The 25,288-nt window shown below is 40.8% G+C and overlaps 1 protein-coding gene across 7 annotated transcripts in view; it reads left to right on the forward strand.

Annotated features, from left to right (window-relative positions):
• The first annotated feature begins 417 nt into the window (after positions 1-417).
• Positions 418-25,288, forward strand: part of cdk17 (cyclin-dependent kinase 17) — a 227,635-nt gene continuing 202,764 nt past the window's right edge. For 2 of the 7 annotated variants that reach the window (XM_043713285.1, XM_043713286.1), the window contains exon 1: positions 424-1,512. The gene's annotated coding sequence lies outside the window, so the exon portion shown is untranslated. Of the gene's footprint in view, positions 1,513-20,563; positions 20,616-25,288 lie in introns of all 7 variants that reach the window. The other 5 variants (XM_043713283.1, XM_043713287.1, XM_043713284.1 and 2 more) reach the window with 4 other exon arrangements.

Genomic DNA, 25,288 nt, shown 5'->3' on the forward strand with positions numbered 1-25,288 from the left:
GGAATATGGGCCAAATGAGACTGCTCCTCAGATGCTGCCTGAACTGCTGTGCTCTTCCAGCACCACTAATCCAGAATCTGGTTTCCAGCATCTACAGTCATTGTTTTTACCCAAATGAGACTAGATTAATGTTAAATATCTGGTCAGCATGGACAAGTTGGAGCAAAGGATCTATTTCCATGCTGTACATTTCTATGACTCTACAAAACTCTATTCATTTTGGTGAACAGAAAAAAAATACAACGGCATAATTTGAACTGCAGAGCAATTCTTCTTGTGTCTGTTTTACGGATATCTTAAAATAAACTCATTACAACAATGATTTAATTGGATATAATGTAGGAACCACAGCAACCAAACTGCACAAAGTAGCATTCCTTAAATAGCAATGCACTCATGCCCAGAAAATCTGATCTCATTAGGTACCTGATAAATATTGGCTAAACTTCTCTTCTTTTCCCTTCTTTGTGGTATTTCAGGTTCAACCTGAGCGGGTGACGTTTTGAAATTGTTAAAAGTCAGTGCAATATGCCTAATGAAATGGACGGGTGTGACTCAAGAAATTGTCAAGCCATAAACTGACACCGACGACCATTTTGTTTTTTTCATGTTTGCTTTCAGACGCCTGCGCTAACATCTTTTGTTTCTTTTCTTGCCCGACTACTTGATTCCCTTTAGCCTTTCCTGCCTTGAACCTATTCTTTTGTCCTTGTGCAAACCAGCCTTTCGTCAAAAACCTGGACGGTTCGAATTTTCCCCACACGATTACAAGCCCAAAACTTCAATGCGCTCTCTCTCTATCGGCGCTGCCCGAGTATTTGCAGATTTTGTTTTGTCGTTTCTCTCGTCCTTCCTCGCCGCCGTATTCCCCACCCACCCGAGCCACCAGCAGCTCCTGCGGGCCGCCTCCACTTCCTTCCCCACCCCCTTTTCCTCTGCCTGGACTGCAGCCTGTGCCCAGAGCGTTAGGGGGAGCTGGGCCTTGTTCCTTGCGAAGACGGGAATCGGTTGGACTGGGCGAAGAAGCCCCGACGTCTCCATCGGACGCTCCATTCTTTGACCGCTGTGCGCTGCCAGGTCGACTTTTGTACCCGCCGCTTGGAGAGTGTCCATGAATCGTCCTTTTCTGGTCTCCGAAATAGCAGAAAGCGACCCAGCCCGGCCAGTTTCCCGGGGCCCCGGTGTTGCTGACTGACTAAGCTTCGGCCACGGCGACAAGTCAGGCAGCACTGATTTCCCCGTTCTCCCGACGGACCGTGCTCCAGCCCCCGAGGAGGGGGCAATTCGAAAAGAAACCGTCAACGGTCACCGCCAACGAGCCAGGCGGGAGCGCGGTTACCCGGGAAACCGGGCGGGCGGCGCGTGGCTACGGGGCGACCGACGGGAGCCCTTGTTACGGCGCGCGAGGAGCCGGAGTGAAGTGAGGGAGACGGGCTGAGCGGCCAGAACTCAACCACTGACGGCTGCAAGTTCTCTTCACCGGGTGGCCGTTGCTTATTGTCATCCAAACAGGTAACATTCGCTTTTTAAATCTTGTGCAGTCAGGTGTTTGTTTTCTATATAACGCTTCTCCAAAGGGAGCTTGTGGGCGTGTGTTTATTTTTCGCTGCGACCGGCCTTGCCCTTTTCCAACTGTCGCCCGGCGGCCGCTCGTTAAGGCTCGGGTTCAATGACAGGAAATGCAAGTTTTTATATCTTGCTGAGGGGAAACGTTTTGTTCAAGCGGATGTCTCAGCCTGTCATGGAAACAAGTCCTGCGACTGCAGGAACGAATTATAGCAAAATAGAAAGGGACCGTGGGAAGAAGCTGACGCTTCAGCATTCCCGGCCCATGATCTCATCTTTCATTAATTAGGGCCTCGTCCAAGGTTCAGCTCTGTTTATTAACAATGTGACTAAACTGGCGATTGGGACAATTCACAGGCGTTTGTCACGCCAAGAGGTGTAAATGGTACCCCTTTTATGTTAGGAATCTTGTAAGTCTCTGCTCTGTAGACTTGCATTTTTTTTAAATGGCACACAATGAAAATTGACACTCGAAGCTTAATTGATTTGGGTATGAAGCCGTTTTAATGATCTATTCGCTGATACTTAAAAGCTGCCCTGTTATTTACCCTGTATTTGAAGGTACAGAGTTCGTTCTTGTGTTTGGTTTCTAATTATCAGACATGTTGCACCAACATGCATGACATATTGTATTAATAATTTGCAGGATATATTAAGTTGCTTGATTTGTAAAAATAATTTTAAGTATGCTGAGTTCCAATTTTATTTCTCTGTTCTATAAATGAGGAATTTGACGTGACTGTTATTTCTGCTGATTCAAATCAGCATGAAATATGTTCTTCTAAAATTTTCAATACTGAAACTATTGCCAGTCCTTCAAGCCAGCAAAATATGACCATGGTCACAAAGAGTTACTATTTCATCATGTTGAAGCCCTGGCCTAATGCTACCTTTCAAATCAATATCTGGTGAATAATCTGAAGTAAGGTGCAATTTCCTCTGGACTTTACATTGATCAAATATCTTGATCATTGGAGAAAGTGGAGATTGTGGAATTACTTGAATAGCTGAACTTTGACAAATGAAGTACTCAGGATTTCATATAGGATTTCACATGGACTAAAATAATAAAGGGGTACACATAAATAAATCACCAGGAGTGCCACAGATCATTTGAAAAATGAAACATTTGGTTACTGGAGGGATAAAATTTAATATGTCAAGTTAAACTTGCATAAAACTTTGGTAAACCACATCGCATACCAAAAAAAAGACCCAGTTACTGGATACAGTGCAAAAGCAAAATTTACTAGGATGACACCAGAGGTTATATCTATCAGGCTCTTCCTTCAACACACAAGAAAACTGGGGGCGTGACCTGGTATAAGTTTAAGGGGTGAAAGTGATTGATAGGGTTGCCATAGAGAAATATTTCTGGTTGTGGGTGAGTTTTGTGGGCATAATGGAAAACACCTCATCTGCAACACCTCTAACAACAAATCAAGAAGTTTGACACCATCCAGGACAAAGCTGCTCCAAAGAAAACAACCTGAACTTATTCTCTTAAAATCTAAACTGCTCCGTTCCTATAAAGGGCTTATGCCCGAAACATAGACTCTCCAGTACCTTGAATGCTGCCTGACTTGCAGCCTTTTTCCAGTGTCACAGTTCTTGACTCTGACGATCCAGCACCTTCAGTCCTCACTTTCATCCCAGGCAATGTCCTGTTGAAACTCCTCTACACCCCTGTCAATTTAAACCCACAGTGCAGTGACCAGAACATAACAAATATTTCAGCTGTGGCCTAACCAAAGTTTTTTGCAGTTTCACACAACCGTCCTGCCCTAGTAATCTGTGCCATGACTGATAAAGGCCTGTATGCTGCCTGTGCAGATTTATGTACTACTAGCTCCCCCCACATCCAATTTACCAAGTTGCCCTGGATCCCACGTGCTTTTATCTTTACTTTCTTTCCAAGAAGGTAAGACACTTCAGCCGGAGATCACCTGATCCTTCCAATTCTTTTTCCACCTCTTTGTTCTTTTCCTTCTCAGCAATGTCCTGAACTCCTGGCCTCAGCACAGGCCTGGTGAGGCAGTCCTTTGGTGGGCTTGGTGGCCTTTCAGCCCAGCAAGACCTCAGCATGGACTTGCAGCCTCATGGTGAATCCAGAGCGGTGTGGAGTTAGGGTGGACTCCACATCCTGACTGAGTGCCAGTGAGTTGTGAACTTTTTATTTCTCTACTTTGTAATTTATTCTAGGATCTATAATGCTGGACTCCTTTATTTCTTAAATTTTATATTTTTTCTGCCAACTTGCACTCAATCTGTGCCTAAGTATGTTCTACCTAAGATGATGCATAAGTAGTGACTTGTAAACTTTTCACTATACTCATTTTAGTACTTGTGACAAAGCTAATTCAGTCTCCTAACAGCGACTTTATCAAAAGCTTTGCTGAAACCCATATGAACAACATCAATGGCACTATCCTCATCTACACTGATCAACAGTCTTGGAAAATTTCACAAGATTTGTGAGGCATTATCTACCACTGGCAAAGTTATGCTGACTGTCCCTGATCAAACCTTGCCTTTCCATGCAAAGATTAATTTTCTCCTTCATAGCTTTCTCCAGTAGTTTCCTTATTACTGATGTCAGTCTCACTGGTTTATCTCTACTGCCCTTGATAAGTGAGACCACATTATCCACAGTCCTCTGGCACCTACCCTGTGCCCAGAAATATATTAAAAATTTGATTTAGTGCCCATGTAATTTCCTCCCTCCAATAGCAGTCATCTCATTCGGACATGGGGATTTGTACATTTTTAAGCCTGCCAAAACTTCCAAGGCTACCTTGTCCGCCATGCCAAACTGCTCAGGAACCTCGCCTTCTTCCTGAAATCTGTACTGACATCCTCCTCCAAAGTTAAGGCAGGTGAGAAGATCTTTCTCCAGTTTAGTTTTCTGAGAATCAAGCTGCCCTGGAGATCATAGGACTAGCCAAGTTCAGGATGTATTGGAGTATTTTCTGAAGTGGACACTGGGCATTTGATTTACTGTGGTTCTAAATTTACATTACTATGTTCCACACAAATGTTTAGTGCACTTACGTGCAATTTCTTTCTTGACAGTTTTTGTGGCTACATTTAAAATCAGGTAGCTCCTTTCCTTTAAAAAGAGCACTTTCAAATAAACACATTTATACATCAATATTTCATGGCTGTATAATTTCAGAGCCCAAAACCTTTGATATTAGTTTTATATCCAAATTCTATAGTCTATATTGCCACAGACTATGTATTAAATAGTGTTTCCTCATCATGATAATTGGTTGGCTGTAAGAAGAAACCTCCTTAGTTGTTTAACACTCTTCATAGCATGTTGTAAAACTGAAAATAAATATGATTATGGATTAAAAGAGACTCCTTTGGTTTACTGATCCCTTTCATAAATGGGAACATGCCAGCCCTACCGGTCTGACTACTATGGTGAATGTAGTGACCTTGTGAATCATTCACTTTTAAGAGTAATAGAATCGCTATGAGATCCACTACCTTCTCAGGACACCTGGAAGTGAGTAATAAATGGCTTTGTCATTCACATCCTGAGAACAAATATATTAACCAAAATCTACTTGAACAAACAAACATTTATGGCAATTATGGAGGCTGAAACTTAGAAAGTTTACTTGGATTTTTAAATTTTGAAGGCCCAATGAGACACTAAGGATCGTAATAAGGATCGTTGCCTTCAAACATTTGCATGATAGTATGTGTACATATTTTCTCTATCAATTAGTTTACAATTTACACTATCTTCAAATATGCTGTTTGGAAATATTTTAAAACGTAATCACATAGCCAAACCTTCAGAATCATAGTTGGAAGCATTTTTAGTCAAGAATTATTTCTGTCTGTATGGTTTCCAGTTCATGCAGATGATAAAATTGGGGAATAACCCAAATCTGGATGAAAGCCATGTCAGATCTGATGCTGCATGAATGACATGACATTTATTGACACAGCATGTAGGAGCAAATCACTGCAGATCCTGGAATCAGAATTGGAAAGAAAATACACGGGATTATAGTGGGTCAGACAACATCCATAGAGAGAAAGCAAGCTATTGTTTTGAGTCTAGATGATTCTTCATCATAGCTAAAGTGAAGTTTGGAAGGGGCAATAATATGGGGGGTGGTGGTTTGGAGTGCAGGGGAGAAATGTTGGTAAATGCTGCCCCTTTCACGCTTCACTTGAGCTCTGAAGAAGAGTCATCTCAACTCAAAGTGATTCCATGGATGCTGCCTGACCTGCTATGATCTCCAGCATTTTTTGTTGACACAGCATGTGCCTGGGGAATGCCCTTGGACTTTCTAATAACTGTTTAAATTTGACTTGAATTGTTTACACTTCAAATTTAAATTTGATCCGTGGAAGAGTTTGAGCATGCACATAAACACAAATAAATAGAAATTCTTCTGGATTGGAATACAGCAGTTCCAGCCAGGCAGTTTAATGGACATATTACTGTCTAATCTGAAACTTATACTGTAGATTTCAATCATAGAAATTAGTTGGATCATAAGTACATCAAAATAAATAATATATAATATTCTAGTGTAATTTAAATAATTTCATAGGAAATGGAACAGAAAATCGATGAAAAGGCCTTAATATTTTATATAATTGAATCATCTTCAAACTATAGTTGGTCTGAAAAATATTAAACATGATCATACTTGGTATATGGCTGTATCTGCTGTTTCTTGTCCAAATATTAGTGTTAGTGGTATCCTCTTACAAATGTAATGCATTCTGCATATGTGATATACTACTGCACATGAGACCTTCTCGAACATTGATAAAAGGTACAGTTTATTTTAACAGCAACTGTGGAAAGTTCACTCAAATAAAAACAAATTATATGTGAAAATATTTTCAGATCCTTTCCAAAATAAAAATTCAAACTTTCAAGATCATTTTCTTTTCAGGATTTGCACCAGATCTAAACAAAAGCAAATATCTGACATTTATTGTATGTGGCACACAGAACAAATGAGCCATGGAAATTGGCCACAGTAACAAGTCAGCAAATTTTAACCAATGATTTTCAGCCTTCTGCAATTCAGAAGCCAGATATCAAGTGACTTGTGCCTCCTTTTGTTTATTGGAAACATTTGTTTTCTATTTATAAAAATATTCCAAAGGACTGAACACAACTTAACTTAAAGAGCTTAGCTTTTGTTCCAATTAATTTGCTTGACATTATTACTAAATGAAAATTCACTTTCCTCCTGTACTGTGGTGCAAATATGCTTCCTGTTCACAAATAATCATTTGTATGTATTTAAAGTCCCCTGGTTGATTTCTTGCCTTATCCAGACAAGAATTAAGACATCTTGTACAAAGAGACACTTTGTACACTGAGCTTGTGCAAAGAAACATCACCTACCCAACATGGTCCCCATCATGAGTAAACTCTTAGCGATACTGTCAGGAAAATATTTTTCTGGTTTTGATGGAATACTCATTAATAGCAATATTAAGAATAAATACCTTTCCTACAGTCATAACCAATTAAGTCATTTTTTTTCTAACCTTGGCATGTAAATTGCATAGCAGACGGTGCTTCTGATTTTTTTTTAGTGGCAGTATGATTTCAGAACAACTTTGAATCTTGTGACCTGCCTCCAGTAATGTCTTTTTGTTAGAGATAATTTAGTTTAAATATTTCAAGGATTCCTAATTAATAATTATGCTGCAATCACACCTTACTATTAGATTTGACCTGTAAATGAACTTTATACCACATATCTACTCCCATCACCAAGGCCACCTACTTTCATCATTGTAACATCATTCAATTCCATTCCCAAATCCTTCAGTTAAGCCCCACCCTATCTAACCTTCTTAGTTCATTGGTTCTGAGACTCATTGTGCCTTTTTTGCCTTTGCATTTGTGTACTTGGCTATTCCTGGTCTCTCCTGGCTAACTTCCCACCTTTCATCTTAAATAACTTTGAGACTTTGAACTGATTAAACTCTACTGCATCAAATCCATTGCTCTCTGTGCTTGCAAATCGACATTGGCTCCCAGCTGAGCAACAGATTTTTTTTTACATAATCCAAATCTCTGGATGGCATCACTCCCTTCCATTTTTCTGTAAGCTTTATTTCACCAGCACCCATCCACCCCCACAAAGTCTAATCTGCCTGACTCTATAATCCTTTTAGAAACTGTACTCCTCCAATTCTGGCTCTTGCTCTTATTAATCATAGTGTACCATGACACTAGGCTCTGAAATTGCCTCCCACAATCCCTTTATCTTGTTTTCCTCCTTCAAGGTGCTTCTCAACCTAGCTGTTTGACCAAGCTTTTTGTCATCTGTCCTGATGCTGTTTATTCGGCTCAGTTCTGAACTTCAGTGGCAAGTCTTTGAAGTAGCCTCGATCATGGGGTGTGCTTGTGACATTGCAAGTGCGATACAAATTCAAGCTACTTCATCAATTTATAGAAACATAGCTCTTTGTACAAAAATAAAAATTAATGTTTTGTTTCACAATTGTTACCTATGAGTGAACTGCCTTATTGTTACCCCTCATAACAGGCATTTTTGCACCTCTGTTGTGTTTTCCTTTATGATTTACTTATGTTTGTTTAAATTGGTATCTAATTTCAGCTTGACATGCTGAGTGAATTTAAGTCTGAAATTTGTAGGTTCAAATCACACACCAGATAGTTTGAGCACAAATTCTGGCAGTGCTGTGCCATCAGAGGTTCCATCTGTCAGATAAGTCATTTGACTGAGATTTAGCCTGCTGTTCAGTTGGGTATGAAAGATCTTATTTTCCATATGAGGCCACTCTATAACTTGTTCATGTGCCTCTCACTGACAAGACTGTAATTTATTGCTAATTGCCCTTTGGGAAGTATTGGGAACTGCTGGCTTGAACAATCAGCTTTGCAATGTGGTCGCCCCCCAGGGCTGCTAGTAAGCGGGTTCCAGCATTTTGATCCAGACGTAGCAAAGGAGTGGTTATATAGTTAATTCAAAGTCAGGATGGTTTTCCATTAGGAATGGAATTTGCACATAATAATGTTCCATGTCTCTGCGACTGTTTGTCTTCTAAGTAGTATTGGTCGTGGTTTTGGAAGTTGTTGTAGTGCATCTGTAAGTGGTATATACTGTTTTCACTGGTAGATAGAATATGGATGGGATGCTAACACAAGCTGGTTTCCTGAGCTTGATGATGTTGAGCTTTTGAGGTGTTGTTGGAGCTACATTCATCCAGACAAATGGAGAGTATTCCAAGACACTCCTCACTTTTTAGGTTGGGAATCAAGATAAATTATTTGCTGAAGAATTCAGCATCTAATCTGCTTCTAAAGCTACAGTATTTATTTGGTTGGTCCAGTAAAGTTTCTCCTCAATACTCACCCCTCACTTTTCCCCCAGATGTTGCTGGGGGTTAGTAATGTTGCTAAATGAAAGGTGAGATTCTGTCTTATTGTAGATGGTCATTGTGTGACTCTCATGTGATACGGATGTTAATTGGTTCATATCAGCTCAAGCCTGAATATTTCTGAATAATGTCTTCAGGACAAATGGAACTGAACACCGCATTTATGTGAACAGTTCCACTTCTGATCTCATGTGAAAGGGAAGGTTATCAATAAAGCACCTCAAAATGAGTAGGCCTAGGACATCCCTGCACCCACCTAGAGTACATTCTCACTCTTGCTATCTTCAACAAGTCCTCGAAATAGTGTTCACCATGGAGATGTCATTGATTCATCAGCTGGTGTGGGGATGTCAATTTCTTTCACCAAGAGTGGCTCAGTAGTATCATTTTTGAATGAACACTGGAAGAATACAGTTTATATACTGCTGCATAATGAAAGCACAAGCAAAAAGTAGCCTCAACCTCACCAATCCACCTGTGCAGATGCATCTATCCATGACAACGTTAAGTGACCTATGCACGCTGTCTTTGTGAAGATGAAGCACCATCTTCACAGTGAGGATACAGTGTAGCCTCATTCCTTTTGAAGGGCTGATGCCCGAAATGTCAATTCGCCTGAACCTTGGATGATAATCAGTAGGAGGTTTCCTTGCCAATGTTATATTAATGCCATGATAATTCATGGAGTCTGAATTCAATGTTGACGACTCCCAAAGCAACTCCCTCTTAACAGTATGATAGTGCACCATTACTCCTGTGCATAAATTGTGGTGCAAATTTGGAGTTATTAATTGCATGGTATTATGTGGTGAGTATGACTGTGTTGGACTGTCGCTTGACTAATCTATTTGGACAGTTCTCCGAATTTTTGTATGTTCTCTGATGTTGACAAGCATTTTGAGGCATTTGTTTTGGCTGAAGCATAGGTCAATACTCGGTAATTAATCAGTTTTATTTATTTGGACCATATAACGTCATGGCGAGGCGGTTGCATTGTGTCACTGTTACCAGACTAGTAATCTAGATGATTGTTCTGTGGTTATGGATTTGTATCCACTCATGGCAAATGGTGAAATTTCAAATCATTTCCTAAGTCAGGAATTAAAAGCTGCTTAAATGGCAACTGTATAACCACTGTTGATTGGTGTTAAAAACTTGTGTGGTCCACTTAAGGGAAGGAAATCTGTCATCATTATACAGTCTGGCCTACGTGTAACTCCCAAACTCTCAACCATGTGCTTAATTCTTAGCTGCCTTTGAAAGCTACTTAGTTCAAGGCTAGTTATGGGTGGGTGATAAATACCAGCCCAGCATTAAAGGATGCTCGTAAACCAGATAAGTTTTTAATATATTCATTAGTTTTGTGATTACTATTGCTGATGCTTGCACTTTAATCCCATTTTTGTTTAATTACTTCACTTGAAATTCCACTGTGATGACAAATAATGTTTCTGTATCAATAATCCAGGGCTCTGGGTTGTTGTACTCCAAAGGTAACTGTATTTAAATAGAATTCAACTCCACACTTCCATGTGAGAGCTTTAAGCTGGCCACACTTCACAAAACTCTCACCCCACTGAATGCTAGTTTCCCATATTTATGCCACCAATTCAAATCCAATTAACTCTCAATGTGTCTACCATCTGTTTCCTTCCATAAGGTCTAAGGTATTCATTCGGACTATGTTAGTTGATAAGATTCTCTGTTTTCCTTCCAGATAAACCTGTCTTCATTTTTTTAAAAAACAAAAAATTATCAGCTTAATTTGTGTTCTTTTTACATCAGTGTTCCAAGCAGCCTTTTGCCAGTATGTTGTCACTGAATATCAAACTTTACTGTTCTTGGAGTCAGAAATGTTTGAAACAAATTATCAAAACTGGTTAAGTCTCCAATTAACCTGTTGGCAAGGCTCAAGTTAATGCATGGACCAGGTTTCAGTACTTAATAACTACTATTTATTACAAATAGATTCTGACCATAAGTAAACAACTATGAACTATCGACGGCATGTCATAGACACTGAATTAACCACAGACAAACACAAAGTGCAGAATTACGGGTCTATAACATGATGAAAGTTCTGTGAAGTCATCACAATAACTCCTCTCAATTGACCTGCTTCACAAGTTATACTTAGCATGAAATTTCTGGCACTGTTTGTTTGATGTAAAGCAGGAATAATTATTTATTACTAACAAAAAGTACTTTGCAAAATTCTCAGAATGGCAATGAAAATAAACCTCTTAAAACTACTAACTTCTGGACTATAATCCCAAAATCCTCCTTTTCCCCCAAGTTTCCCCCAAGTCAAAATGAAAGGTTAGTAGTGAAGGTTCGATAATTAGTTAAAGATAGGGAGAAAAGTATAAGCCACATAGAGTCACAATCATAATGATGCACAGCACGGAAACAGATCCTTCGGTCCAACTTGTCCATGCCGATCAGATATCCCAATCCAATCTAGTCCCACCTGCCAGCACCTGGCCCATATCCCTCCAAACCCTTCCTATTCATATACCCATCCATTTGCCTTTTAAATGTTGCAATTGTACTAGCCTCCACCACTTCCTTTAGCAGCTCATTCCATACACGTACCACCATCTGAGTGAAAAAGTTGCCCCTTAGGTCTTTTTTATATCTTTTCCCTCTTACTCTAAACCTATGCCCTATAGTTCTGGACTCCCCCACCCCAGGAAAAAGATCTTGTCCATTTATCCTATCCATGATTTTATAAACCTGAATAATGGTCACCCCTCAGTCTCTAACACTCCAAGGAAAACAGCTGCAGCCTATTCAACCTCTCCCTATAGCTCAAATCCTCCAAGTCTGGCAACATCCTAGTAAATCTTTCCTGAACCCTTTCAAGTTTCACATGGCTGGACTCAGAATGTTTGAATCTCATGCAAATAATTCTGACCTCCAAATGTTCCAATATCCTCTGAGCAACTTGATAGCAGTTTGGTGATAGAGGAGTTTAAGCCTTGGAAAGAATTGCTGAGTTGGGTTGATTTCTTCTTCTGGACAGTCTCGTCATGGTACAGTACCAGTTAGACACACGTGATACGGCTCTTTGTTTAAATGATCTCTTCCCCACACATCTAGTAAAGCTTGACATTTACTACTCCAGTCATAGTTATCTGTTCTTTGCTTCAAGCAGTACTTAGCATCTGATGTTCATTGGAAAACAGCCCTCGCCTATTCAGCCTCTCCCTAAAGCTCAAACCCTTCAATCCTGGCAACATCCTTGTACATCTTTCCTGAATCCTTTCAAGTTTCACAATATCCTTCCCATAGCAGGGAGACCAGAACTGCGCACATTATTCCAAAAGTGGCCTAACCAATGACCCGGTCAGCCGCAACAAGATGTCCCAACTCCTATACTCAATGCTGTGACCAATAAAGGAAAGCATACTAAATGTCTTCTTTATTATCCTATCTACCTGAGACTCCACTTTCGAGGAAATATGAACCTGCACTTGAAGGTCTCTTTGTTCAGAATCTTACCGTTAAGTGCATAAGTGATGCCCTGATTTGCCTTTCCTTGCATTTATCTAAATTAAACTCCATCTGCCACTCCTTGACCCAATGGCTCGTCTGATCAAGATCCCTTTGTACTGAGGTAACCTTCTTTGCTTTCCAATACATCTCCAATTTTATTTTCATCTACAAACTTCTTAACTATGTCTCCTATGTTCACATCTGAATCATTTATATAAATGACGAATAGCAGTGGACCCAGCACCGATCCTTGTGGTACACCACTGGTCACACCTGTCTGAAAGGCAACCTTCCACCACCACCTTCTGTCATCTACCTTCAAGCCTGTTCTGTATCCAAGTGGCAAGTTCTCCCTGTACTCCATGTGATCTAACCTTGCTAACCAGTCTACCCCTTTTTACCATGAGGAACCTTGTCGAATGCCTTACTGAAGTCCATGTAGATCATGTCTATCGTTCTGCCCTCATCAATCCTCTGTTACTTTCTCAAAAAAACTCAATCAAGTTTGTGAGACGTGATTTCCCACGCACAAAGCCATGTTGACTATCCCTAATAAGTCTTTGCCAATCCAAGTATATGTAAATCCTGTTCCTCAGGATTTGCTCCAACAACTTGCCCACCACGATGTCAGGCTCACCAGTCTATAATCCCCTGGTTTTTCCTTAGCACCTTACTTAAATAGTGTCTCCACTTTAGCCAACCTCCAGTCTTCTGGCACCTCATCTGTGACTATCAATGATCCAAATGATCTCAACAAGGGGCCCAGCAATCACTTCCCTAACTTCTAGGGTACACCTGATCAGGTCCTGGGGATTTATCCACCTTTATCCTTTAAGATATCCAGCATCACCACCTCTGTAATATGGACATTTTCTAAGATGTCACCATCTATTTCCCCACATTCTACATCTTCTATGTCCTTCTCCACAGTAAACACTGATACAAAATACTCGTTTAGTATCTCCCAAATCTCATGTGGTTCCACACATAGTCTGCCTTGCTGATCTTTGAGGGGTCCTATTCTGTCCCCAGTTACCCTTTTGTCCTTAATGTATATATAAAATCCCTTTGGATTCTCCTTAACCCTATTTGCCAAAGCTATCTTATGTCCCCTTTTCGCCCTCTTGATTTCCCTCTTAAAAAAACTCCCACTGCTTTTATATTCGAAGGATTCACGATCTCTGCTATCAATACTTGACATATGCTTCTTTCTTATCCTTGACCAAAGCCTCAGTTTCTCTAGTCATCCAGCATTCCCTACAACTACCAGCCTTTCCTATCACCATAACATGAACATACTGTCTCTGGACTCTCGATATCTCATTTTTGAAGGAATTCCATTTTCCAGCCGTCCCTTTACCTGTAAACATCCATCCCCAATCAACTTTTGAAAGTTACCATCAAATTGGCCTTCCTCCAATTTAAACTTTTAGATCCTGTCTATACTTTTTCATTACCATAGAATTATGGTCACTGGTCTCAAAGTGACACCTCAGTCAGTTGCCCTGCTTTATTTCCCAAGAGTAGAAGGTACATCCACATACTGATTCAGAAACATTTCTTGTACACATTTAACAAATTCCTTTCCATCTAAGCCCTTAACACTATGGCAGTCCCAGTCTATGTTTGGAAAGTTAAAATCTCCTACCGTTACCACCCTATTATTCTCATAGATAAGTGAAATCTCCTTACAAATTTGTTTCTCAATTTCCCACTGAATGTTGTGGGGTCTAAAGTACAGTCCCAGTAAGATGATTATTCCTTTCTTATTTCTCAGTTCCACCCAAACATATTGTGACTGGACATATTCCCATGATTATCCTCCCTAAGTACAGTCATAACGTTATCCCTAATCAAAAATGCCACCCTCCTGTCTCCCTATCTATTCTTCCTGTCGAATTTGTATCCTGGAACATTAAGCTGCTACTCCTGTCCATCCCTGAGTCATGCCTCTGTAATTGTTGTGATTTCCCAGTCACATGTTCTTAACCATGCCCTGAGTTCATCTGCTTTCCCTGTTCGGCTTCTTGTATTGAAATAAATGTAGTTAATTTACCTTGTTTTCTGGTTTGTTCTTGCCTGTGCTGATTGTTGTGAGTTTTCTCAACTGTACAAGTCTCAGACTGATCTCTTTCCTCACTATCTCCCTGGATCCTGCCCACCACCTTACTAGTTTAAATCTTCCCGCCAGTATATTAGTCCCCTTGCAATTCAGGTGCAATCCGTCTTTCTTATACTCGCTGATCAAATTCCAGCCATCAACTGGAATTTGTGGGCGGCACGGTGGTACAGTGGTTAGCACTGCTGCCTCGCAGCGTCAGAGACCCGGGTTCAATTCCCGTCTCAGGCGACTGACTGTGTGGAGTTGCACGTTCTCCCCGTGTCTGCGTGGGTTTCCTCCGGGTGCTCCGGTTTCCTCCCACAGTCCAAAGATGTGCAGGTCAGGTGAATTGGCCATGCTAAATTGCCCGTAGTGTTAGGTAAGGGGTAAATGTAGGGGTATGGGTGGGTTGCGCTTCGGCGGGTCGGTGTGGACTTGTTGGGCCGAAGGGCCTGTTTCCACACTGTAAGTAATCTAATCTAATCTAAAACTATGCACACTAGTTTTTGGCTTTGCAACTGCACCCTGTAATTTTTCCTTCCAGATTATAAAACTTTCCTTACTGGTTGTTCTTGTACCTGTTGTGAGGTCATAGGGTTAAACTCCCTCTTGCTTTGGTTAGCTTTCTGCAGGGTGGGTGTGACCATTCAGCAGCCAATTTGATCCGTGCTAATTCTTGCTGTCCCACTCCACAGGCAGACAAAGAAACGTCATCATGTGTGGAGCTAGGCTAAAAAACTTAGCAAACAGTTCAACACCACCACTCGTCATGATTGGATGGAATGTTCCTCTTGTTTGCTAAGTCTTCTGTTCGTTGACTTTTTTTTCTCCCCCTTCAGCTTCTGTCATATTTTCATGGGAGGCACAGAGTGACTGGTTTTCAAATTATAGTCTGTTTTATTGGTTAAAACCAATAACAATAGGCAATTTAGCCCTTTGAGCCTGTTTTGCCATTAAACATGATCATGGCTGATCTTATCCTGGTCTGAAACCACTTTCCTGCCTACTTCCCATAGTCCGTTGTCCCACTTTTCATCAGAAACATACCTATTTCTCTCTTTGATCTGTTGATTGATTCTGTCACCAGTGTAAACGTGACCTAAATGAGTTTCGGTAGCATGCTTTTTAAAAGTGCAGTGATTCCTTCTTCAGTGCTTTGTCATAAAATAATTCTTATCCCAATTCAGTCCACAATCAAAATTAAATAAAAAGATACTGTTTTTACATTATCCAACAGTTGCTTAAAATTTGCTGCTTCATTTTGAAACACCATCAGCTGACTGCTGCTATCCAACCATTTCACTAAAAAAAATGGTTTTATGTACTTGGTATTTTTGCAATGATGGAAATTTAAAAATACAGTATGATGCTACATTTAATTTTTAACGATTTTTTTGTTCACTTGAATAAAATCTTCCTCCTTGGGATTTTTCATATTTTTACTCATTAACACTTTACTCATAACTGGCATCTGACAGCCGTTGGGTATCCAGCCATTTCAGCTGTCCAGCATGACAGTAAATCCTGCATTTCTGTTTTGGAAGCCACTATATCGTTTTGTGAAGCCCTACTCTGACTAATAGCAACACAGCTAACATTTTCCAAGTATGATTACAGATACAATATGGTAGCTGATCGATTCTGCCTGGTTTCCGATTCAAGCCTGAAAAGCCCGACTTTGAATTTTGAATCATGCTTCAAACTCTCTCATGACAATATTTTCAAATTCACTTCTTCCCACCCCACAGAAGAAGCATCTACATGCATCATAAGTCTGAAAGCTGCCTCTTATGCTAGTAAAACATGTCTTGGTATGGTTTTAACTGAAGAGAACCCAATTTTAGTAAGATAGACATTACTAAGAAGTTAGCAAATTCTAGTATCTCAAAATCATACAGAATAGAAGAGGTCCTTCAGGCCATCAAGTCTGTACTGCCAAAAATATACGACCACTTACACTAGTCTCACTTATTCATACTGGGCCCAAATTTTTGAACGTTACACCACTTCAAGTGTTCATCCAAGTACTTTTTGAAACTGAAGTTTCCCACCTAAAATGTCCTCCCAGGCAATGCATTCCAGAATCCTCTACCATCCTCTGCATTAAAAACTTTTCCTTAAATCCCTCCAAACCTCCTACCTTTCACTTCAAAATTATGTGCCTTTTATATTGACTCTTTGACTAAGGGGATCAGCTGCTTTACATTCACCCTATCCATGCCCCCATAATCTCTGTCAGGTACACCTCAACATTCTCTGCTCCAAAGAAAATAACCCAATCTAGCCTCTTTACAACTGAAATGTTGCATCCCAGGCAATGTCCTTGTGAATCTCCTCCCTGTTGTGTGGTGACCAGAACTCCAGCTGTGGCCTAACCAATGATCTGTACAGCTCCAAAGTGACCTCTAGGCTCCCATAAGATACTTCATGACTGATAAAGGCAGGTATCCCATTTGCCTTCCTAACTACCGTATTAAGCTTCCTGCCACCTTCAGGAATCGGTGGACTAGTATCCCAAAATCCTTCTGTTCCTCTGAGCTTTCTCGTGTCTTGCCATCGTTGAATACTCCCTTGTTCTATTCTTTTTCCACCATACACTTAGTAGTTTAAATTCCAGAGTGTCCAACTGTTTTTTTTGCCTATTTTGGAAGAAGAATAAATCTCTTGAGCTGAGCTCCATGCAGAAATGCTGCTTTAAAATGAATTGATCTACACACACAAGCATTTGTTGATAATGTCAAAAAAATCTTCAACATTGTTTTTCTTACTGCCAGTGAATCTACTCTGGTATCTTGATGCCCCAGTTTTCCTTCAAAACCTCATGCCACTGTACGGTATAGAGTCATAAAGATGTACAGCATGGAAACAGACCTTTGGTCCAATTCGTCCATGCAGAACAGGTATTTTTCCCCTCTCACCCTAAACTTTTGCCCTCTAGTTCTGGACACCCCCAATCCAGGGAAAAGGCCTAGCCTTTTCACACTATCCATGCCACATATAATTTTATAAACCTCTATAATGTCACCTCTCAGCTCTGATGCTCTAGGAAAAACAGCCTATAGCTCAAACCCTTCAATTATGACAACTTGCAAATCTTTTCTGAACTCTTCCAAGTTTCAGAATATCATTCCGATAGGAGAGAGACCAAAAGTATTCCAAAAGTGGCGTAACCAAAGTCCTGTACAGCTGCAACATGACCACCCAACTCCTATACTCAATGCTCTGACCAATCAAGAAAAGCTTACTAAACACCTTCTTCACTTGGTAAACTTCTGTGGTGCATTTTGGTGATAGTACACACTGCTGTTACGGCACCTCAGTGGGAGGGAGTAATCGTTTGTGAAAGTGGTGCCAATCAAGTGGGTTGCTTTGGCCTGGATGGTATCAATCTGCCTGTGTTATTGGAGCTGCACCCATCCAGGCAAGTGGGGAGTATTCAATCACACTCCTAACTTGTGTCTTGTAAATAGTGGACAGGCTTTGGGGAGTCAGAAAGTGACTTGCCACATTATTCCTAAGCTCTGACCTGTTCTTGTGTTTTAACTGTAATGGAAGAGGCAAAGAGAATGGTAAATTATAGAGCACAAGACTTCAGTCCTATTGCTGCAATGTCCTAGTGTTGTCCCGTATTCCCCTCTCAGTCGAAGCAAACAGTCAGAGACAGTGTGGTTTGACCTCCTTCATCTCTATTCCGGGTCCTGGAGGGAGAGAGCGCGATCGCCCACAGGCACAGGGACATGAGATCACAGTTTTCTCTGGAACAGCAGTTTCTCAATGAACTACATTGTTGTCATACAGGGAGGAGCATCCACATAATGCAACTTGCGTATTGATTGGGTGACCATTACAATCAGCGAGCATCAACAGTAAATATTAAGCCATCTGCTATTAGACAATGAATAACTGGCTTCACGTAATGAATACTTTTCACCTTGTTAACTGACATTATATACTGAATGCTACCTCATCTTGTCAAATGGCTCTACATATGAATGCATTTCCCACCTTGTTAACCCATTATCCTAGCCTGCAGCACCCCATTGTTAACTGTAAGTTCTTATCTGATCTGAGTCATGCTCAGCTGAACCTCTTGTTTCACAAAACTCAGAACTTAACTCTTTCCCTGCCTGTATACATTCTGACTCGTGGCCTTTGCAGTATCCAGTGCCTCTAACCATTTCTTGATATCACGCAAAGTGAATCAAATTGACTGAAAATTATTATCTGTGATGCTTAGAAGTGGAGGAAGCCGAGATGGATCATTTACTTGTCACTTCTAGCTGAATATTGCTGCAAATGCTTCAGCCTTATCCTTTGCACCAGTGTGCAGAATTCTTCCATCATTGAAGATGGGGATATTTGTGGAGCCTGCCCCTCCCAGTGAGTTGTTAATTATCCACCTCCATTCACAGCTGGATGTGGCAGGACCGCAGAGTTTAGATCTGATCAGGTGGTTGTGGGATCACTTAGGTCTGTCTATCACTTGCTGCTTATACTGTTTGACATGTGAGTATACTTGATAGCTTCATCAGGTTGAAACCTCATTTTTAAGGTATGCATGGTACTGCATTCCTTCACTCTGCATTGAACCAGGGTTAGTCCTTTGGTTTGATGGAAATGGGGGAATATGCCATGCCATGAAGTTGCAGATTATGCTGGAATACAATTCTGCTGTTGATGGCCCACAATGCCTCGATGAGTTGCTAGATATGTTCTAAGACTGTCCCATTTAGCACTGTGATAGTTCCACATGACATGATGGAGGGTATTCTTCGTTTCCAAATGGACTATACAGTGGTCACTCTTAACAATAGAATCATACAATCCCTACAGTGTGGAAACATGCCATTTGACTCAGTAAGTGCTCCCCACCCTCCCAAGGGTAACCCAGTCAGACGTATTTCCCCTACCCTATTACTCTACATTGCCCCTGACTAAAATTCTGAATGAAATGAGATCAGCAGAATATTAGCAGTCACAGTACATGCTTCCTATCAGAGCCTTTTAAATCTTCTGGAGTCCCAAAACATTTTACAACCAATTAAAAGTGTAGTCACTTAACTCAGAAAATACAGTGATCTAGATATGCTCATGGCTGGACTTTAGGGAAACCCCAAGAAATGGAACGTTCTGATGGGTAATTACCTTGTCTCGGAGTCTTTCTAAATCACTTAAGCTTAAAAAAATTTTCCCAGGAGAAGTTAAGAGGATTAAAAACATTCTCTAACTCCTTGGTAGCTGTTAAACTGAACCCTCAACTCACCAGTTGTCCAAACCCTAATCGTACTGGATCCAAGATGGTGGCAGAGTAAGAAGCTCCAGTTCCTCTGCTCCAACCATTCTTTTCCTTTTGTTTTGAACTTTTAACTGAAACTTACCCAGAGGCAAATGGAGGAGAGTGATGGGCATTGCTGGCAAGTCCTGGAGACAGTCTGGAAGGCAAGTCCCAGACCAGGCCAGCAAGTTCTGGAGCAGACGTTCGCGAGTCCTGGACTGGAGGTGAGCGCACGTGACAATAAAGGCTAATTCAATTCAATAACCGCCTTCACCACCTGTCCCTTAGTTCCAGCACCTGGCAACCACCCACTCATCCACCTGCACACAACCCCACATACCTAGGGGGCCAGGCAGCATCCGAGGAGCAGGAGAATTGACGTTTCGGGCATAAGCCCTCCTTCAGGAATCTTCCTGAAGAAGGACTTTTGCCCGAAATGTCGATTCTCCTGCTCCTCGGATGCTGCCTGGCCTGCTGTGTTTTTCCAGCATCGCATTTTTCAACTCTGGTCTCCAGCATCTGCAGTCTCACTTTCTCCCACCTACCTAGGCATATATTACCCTATCCTTTCACTCACTTTTACTCAATCACTGCCAAAGTTGCTTTTGGACATTGTATTTCAAAGATTAAACTGTTTCAACAGTATCAAAAAAGGGATAATCTTGGCCTGCGACACTATTCCTCCACTGACTGAATTTCTCCCTGGTTTTCTCTGACAGATGCATTCAGGACAGGATAGGCTCAGAATTTTGATCAGCAAAACTGCCACAGGTAAGCAGGTAAATCTAAAGAGGACTGTCATTGGTTGAATCTATTCCAATTGTAACGGGAATTTCTAGGATAACAAATTTACGTATGGTTTCATCGTGCAACCCAAAAATGAATGACCAAATAATTTGATTTTGCTATAGACTAAGAGAGAACATTCTTCACATTGGACTATGACAGCTTTCACAAACAATATCAAAGTTTAATAGCCCAAAAAAACCTCTTCTGATAGCAATCCTTTCAGTATTGTACTGAAATATCAGGTTAAATCATGTGCTCATGAATTATGAACCAGTTTGAATGCACAATGACCAGCTCAGGGGCAAGACTGCTACCAACTCAGCCATGGTAACAAACTGAAATACACAATTAGTGCTGAAGTCCTAGTTAGTTCAAAATTTGCTAATCGTAGTCAAAGTGGTTGTCAGCATGACTGTATTTTTAAAAATTCAATCCTGATGGGGACATCACTCCAAAGTCAGCATATACTGCTCATTCCTAATTCATATATATACTTTTGATGCTAATGATCAAAAAAAGGATACAGTAGCATAATGAAAAACTGAAAGAACTGCAGATGCTGCAAATCAGAAACAAAATCAGAAACTGCTAGACAAACTCAGCATATCTGACAGCATCTGCAGAGAGAAATCAGAGCTAATGTTTCAGGTTCGGTCCCTGAAGGATCACCAGACCAAAAACATTAAGTCTGACTTCTCTCCACAGATGCTGCCAGACCTGATTTTTTTCCAGCAATTTCTGTTATAGTATCATCATATAAAATTGTCTGAAGGAAAACCATATAGCTAATGAAATGAGGGAACAGGTAAAAGATACTTAAGTGTTAATAATGCTTGAATTGGTTGTATAAATAAGGGAGACTGTTGAATCCGTAATCCTCCACGTTGAACACTTGGAGCAAGAACGGAGGATGGCAAGGGTTGCAAAACATACTCTGGGTGGAAGATTTCAATATCCACCACTAAGAGCGGTTCAGCAGCAGCACTACTGATCGAGCTGGTCGGGTCCTAAAAGACATATCTGCTAGACTGGGTGTGCAACAAGGGTGTGATAGGAAGCATGTACTGTGACTGCTAATATTCTGCTGATCTCATTTCATTCAGAATTTTATTTTCTTGACATGGTGCTTGACACTTTGTCTAAACGTCTGATTGTTTAATCATGGCTGCCATTAGTTATTGCCAATGGACAGAATCTTCCCAGGCCATGAAAGATTAAGGTTCTAGCACAAATTTGTGAGTATTGTCTGAGAAGTTCAGTGAGACCTTATTTGAGTATTTTTCAACTAAGTTCCCAACATTGAGATAAGATTCTTGTTAATGAGTGGCAAGAGGCCTACTAAAGAAGATCATTGCTCATTATTATCTTTGTTACTTCCTAATCTCACCTTACTTACCATGCAGGATTGATTCCCATCCTACCAATGGGTAAATAGAAACTAGATATTGAAAATTTGTAACATGAAAGTTGGAGAGGGTGCCTGGCAACTCCAGCTTACTTGCTCAGCCAGAGCTAACAGAGTGTCCTAGGTGAGTGAGTAGATGGCACTGTATGACTTTAATTGTAATGTCTTCATATCCCAAGATTTGATCAGTGTTTTCTAATACTTGCTCTTAAAATGCATCTCTTGCTTGCAGGTCAATGTCACATAAATGTACAGGGCTGAATTTTAGCAGTGTCATTTTTGACTAATTTCATGAGGGTTTTTATCCATGAAGTCCAATGAGTTTTTTCACACAACTGTCCCAAAACTGGTTCTAACCATCTACCCTTCCCCTATGGTGATCCCTCATCCAATATTAGCTTGTTTTTACATTTGTCAGAGCCAGAAGTAGATTCTCGAATCCCTACAGTATGGAAGCAGGTCATTCAGCTCATTGAGCCTGCTCTGATCCTCTGAAAAGCATCCCACCCAGCCTCACTCCCTACCCTGTCCCTGTAACCGTGCATTTCCCATAGCGAATCCACCCAACCTACACATCCCTGGATAGTATGGGCAGTTTAACATGGTCAATCCACCTAACCTGCAAATCTTTGGACTGTGGGAGGAAATCAGAGCACCCAGAGGAAATCCATGCAGACATGGGGAGAATGTGCAAACTCCACACAGAGAGTCGCCTGAGGCTGGCATTGAACCTGGGTCCCTGGCGCTGTGAGGTAGCAATGCTAGCCATTGTGCCACTCTCACTGTCCTCATCAGTGCTGGAATATCTGGGTACCAGCATGTTGATCACCCAGTCAAACACAATCAGTCTGGTGTTGCTGTACATTGTCCATAACATTTGCCCAGGACTAAAGGAAATCATGTCCCCTACCCTGAAAATATCTTCTTTTCAGTAAGTATCTCATTACATCTTGAAAGTTATTATTGAATTTGTTTTTAGCTTAATTAAATGCTCCCAATTGTATCAGAAAACAAACAAAACACTCATGCTGAAATCTGAAACTTTCCATTGACTGGAGAAATTTAATGTATACCCACAATTTGAAAAAAAAGTACTGTTAGGTTCCCTTCTTGAGATTCTTACAGGCTTGATATAACAGCAGTACACCAACTTCTGAGAACAGCCACAATTTATTTAAGTAAGTACTAGTTTTTGGAGATCACTTAACACTCTTTACGATGTTTGCGGAGCGTGTCAAGCCAGGCTCCCTGAACAAGGGAACCGTCCTCCTTTTCGACAGGGTTTTACATCACAGTCAGTCATGTATGCAAGACACAGACCCTTGCCACTGTCCTATAGTCACATGCCACCCAAAAACAATGTTATGTGTTTAGATTATTTCCTTAAACGGTGCCTGATCGGGTTATTCCTTAAACGGTGCCTGATCAGGTTATTCCTTAAACTGTAGCATTTACAAAGTATGGTTAGATTGTCACATCCTGCCTCAAGACAGACCCCCCCCTCCCCCCCCCCCAGGACATCCAATTTCTTACATGTCAGCAGAATAAATTAACTCTTTAAAATCTCAGTATTGGTGAACTTGTAGTATCTTTAACCTTTCCATGGTCAGAAACAACATTTTGCTTGCTCTGCATTTGCTGTGTGAGACTTCAAGGAACCTTGGCAAAATTGAAATTGTTTGGAACTGGAGGGTAGGGAAACTCCACTGGTTGCAGTCATTGGGCACATGGGAAGATGCTTCTGGTTTTCGGAGATTGGCCACTACAAATATTTCACGTGATGGTGATCTGGCCCCAAACATCAAAGACCTTTTATCCAACATGCTCATGTCAGAGGTGGAGATATTCATTGATGATTGCATGATGTGTTCAGTACCATTCACAACCCCATGACTGTGTCCATATTCAACAAGCCCTGGACAGAATTCATGCTTGATCAGTTAAGTGACGAGTAGTATTCATGCTAAAGAAATACCAGACAATGATCATCTCCAACAAGAGAGTTTTCTTTTTTAGGTTGAGAACCCATTGCCTTTAGAAAGTAATCATTGAACCTGCATTCAATGTCCATTCAGACAGGGCATCATAACTCATTGAATTCATGTTTAAAATAATACTTCCAGTAAACTGGAACAGATCATCACTAGTACCATTCCAGTATACAGAACAACCTTGGTTATCCAAACATCAATTATACGAATTTTGGATGAGCTGAACAATACCTCAAAGTCCTGTAAAAATGTTATCCATTATCCAAACAATCAGTTATCCGAACAAAATACTCCTCTACCATCTCGTCCAGATAATGAAGGTTGTTCTGTATCACCTCTGCATGCTGTACAAAGCCTTGCCCACCTTTCTAAAGGTGGTGCCAAGTTGGGCATACTGGTCCAATTGTGATTTATAATAGTTTAACATAATTTTCTCACTTTTGTCTTGTGCCTAAATTTATTAACCCAAGGCTCCTTTCCATTTTTATTTTTGGAAACAACTTTTTAAGTTTGCTCTGAGACCATTTAAAGATTTGTATATGTGAATCTCCTAGCTTTTCTGTTTCCCCTTTCAAAATTGTACTGTTTACTTTATACTGCTTGTCACTCGTTTTCCTTCAAAAGTGCATAACTTTACACATGCGCATTGCATTTCATTTGCTACATGCCTGCCCATTTCATCAATGTCTTTCCTAATGTCTTTCTATCATCCTCCTGAAACCCCCAGTTACCATTGGCTAGAAACTGAACTGAACTAGCCAAATAAATGAACACAGGTATAGTTAGTAAGTTTTCAGATGACACCAAAGTTGGAGGTGTAATGGACAGCGAAAAAGGTTACCTCAGAATACAGCGGGATCTTGATTAGATTGGCCAATGGACTGAGGAGTGGCAGATGGAGTTAATTTAAATGAGTGTGAGGTGCTGCAGTTTGGAAAAGCAAATCCGAGCATGACTTATATACTTAATGGTAAGGTCCTGTGGAGTGTTGCTCAACAAAGAGACCCTGGAGCGCAGGTTCACAGTTCTTTGAAGTAGAATCGCAGGTAGATAGGATAGTGAAGAAGGCAGAAGGATAGTATGGGCGGCACGGTGGCACAGTGGTTAGCACTGCTGCCTCACAGCGCCAGAGACCCGGGTTCAATTCCCGCCTCAGGCGACCGACTGTGTGGAGTTTGCACGTTCTCCCCGTGTCTGCGTGGGTTTCCTCCGGGTGCTCCGGTTTCCTCCCACAGTCCAAAGATGTGCAGTTCAGGTGA

This window comes from Chiloscyllium plagiosum, chromosome 23, assembly GCF_004010195.1.
Source record: "Chiloscyllium plagiosum isolate BGI_BamShark_2017 chromosome 23, ASM401019v2, whole genome shotgun sequence".
In the NCBI taxonomy this organism is placed as follows: domain Eukaryota; kingdom Metazoa; phylum Chordata; class Chondrichthyes; order Orectolobiformes; family Hemiscylliidae; genus Chiloscyllium; species Chiloscyllium plagiosum.